Consider the following 2316-nt stretch of genomic DNA (forward strand, 5'->3'; position numbering starts at 1 on the left):
GCGTTTGTTCTTTAGGGGTTCTGTCCCGAGAGTGCAATAAGAAAGTTCAGTGTGACAGGTAAGCCTGTGAGACATTCAGTAATACTGTAATTATTCATTCAGTAATACTGCAATTATTGTCGCAGGGACAAGCACTGTGTGAAACTGAAAACATTTAGCAGCCCTGTACAAGCAGTTTAGAGCCGTTTGGAAGAGATCCCCTGCTGATTACATTGTACAGATTGTGATTTCTTTTGTTTCATTAACATTACATAATAGTGTATAGTGCATCATTATGTGCAGGGATGGGCAAAAATACATCAAAATGTATTTTCAGATAAAATATCAAATACCCAAATTTTAAGTGTATCGAAATAAACTAGGCCTACAAAGTACAGTATAGCACTGCCATATATCAAAATAAAATACTGTATTTTTGTATTTTGAAAATACAAAACATAATCTTTAAAGGGAGCATGAAATCACTTTGTAAACCTTCTATCTGTCTATTTAATCTATTTCTTCATCAGTACACAGATAAATGGGCAGTGTTTGACAGCTTTCATCTGCATTTGCACACCATAAATCTGCAAACAGTCAACAGATCAACTATGCTGACCTGCCTGTAACATCTCATTACCGTATCAGAGATGTACTCAAGAAGTTACAACTGAACTTGTCAAGTGGTACAGACTAACCACCGAACCTACTGAGAGCCACAGAATGTGACCCTTTTAGTTGGTTTTTAACTAACGGGTACTGTAAGTGCTAAATGGGGTTATATTGACGCCAATGGGCATAGACATGGATGATATATGAGGGAACTTTTGACTAATTTTGCAGGGCAATCACATAATGGTTTCAATGTATTCCAATGTCTTCTCTCACCAACAGCTTCATACACCAGGCTGTTAGGATGCTGAACTCTCTCCCCCCTTTCCCCCCTCCACCCTCAGCTACATAACATCCTGGACTTTAGACCCACAATGGCTGCCTTGCACTACTCCACTTGCACTACTCCACTTGTACACTTGCATACTTTGCAACTTGTTGTTGTTGTCCTGTTGTCCTGAAAACACTTCTGAACACACTTCTGCTGCTCTTACATAACTTGCACCACTATGCCAATTGCATAGACTACTTAGGTCAAACAGAACTACCTCAGCCATTGATTGGCCTGACTTTTGCACTATTATATTGACTGTCTACTGTATGCACAATTGCACATTTTCAACTCAAATTTTGCTGCTCTTATTTTCTTCATTGTATGTGCCTTCTTATTTTTACTTTTTATATTGTTTACTTGAATGTTATGTTTGTCTGTGGACCTAATTGGTAAAATGTGTCTTGTCTCCACTGTGGGATAGTGGGAAACGTAATTTCGATCTCTTTGTATGTCTTGACATGTGAAGGAATTGACAATAAAGCAGACTTTGACTTTGACTTTGACTTTGACTTATTCCGCTGATTCAAGAAACTGATGGTTAATGTTCTCAAGAAACTGATTGTGTGTGAGCAACCTACACGATCATCTTCCTGAATCTCAATATTCTAATCACAAATGTGGGCAAATTACTAAGGCAGCACCAGTCAGAGGCTACATTCATTGTTTTGCACTTTTATGAACATCACCAAAAGTATTGGTTTTGGCCAAAATATTTGGCAATATTTTAAGCTACAAAAATTCACACCTATAAAATGTTTTTCTTCAACCCAATAAAAAAACAAATGACATAAAAATTATATTTTGAATTTGAAATATGTATTTCATAAATACTACCCATCCCTGATTATGTGTACTGGAACTGTGATCAATTTTACAAATGCAGATACAAGCTGAGATGGTTATATCAGTGTTTTACATTACAGAAGCTGCGTGTGCAGCACCCTTGTTAATGTTTGAAGTACAAGACACACATTCATGGTCATCAACAGCTGCAAACGCATGCATGTAAATGCAAATGCCATTTGTTTGAATCTTGACACTGCAGTCTGCACCAGTGTAAAGGACAGTGACAAACCCTTCACATTAGAGCTGTTTTAAAGCTGAAGGTATTGGCATACTGTTGCCACATAATTATTAGGCCTAAGAAAGATATTCATAATAGCTGAATGCAGCTTAATTGATTTAGCAAATGAAATATGATGACAGAAGGACAGTTGCATTATTTTGAATATATTAGATTTCTGCCATGGTAACTGCAGCAAATATTAGCTGTGAGTGAGGGACTACTTCTGTGTGGGCTGAGCGCAGATGACACCCGACCACTCCCTGTTCCCTGTTACACCGTTGATCCCTCCCACCTGACTGAAGAGTCCTGCCCTGCCCTACGCCCG

This window comes from Alosa alosa, chromosome 21 (assembly GCF_017589495.1).
Source record: "Alosa alosa isolate M-15738 ecotype Scorff River chromosome 21, AALO_Geno_1.1, whole genome shotgun sequence".
In the NCBI taxonomy this organism is placed as follows: Eukaryota; Metazoa; Chordata; class Actinopteri; order Clupeiformes; family Clupeidae; genus Alosa; species Alosa alosa.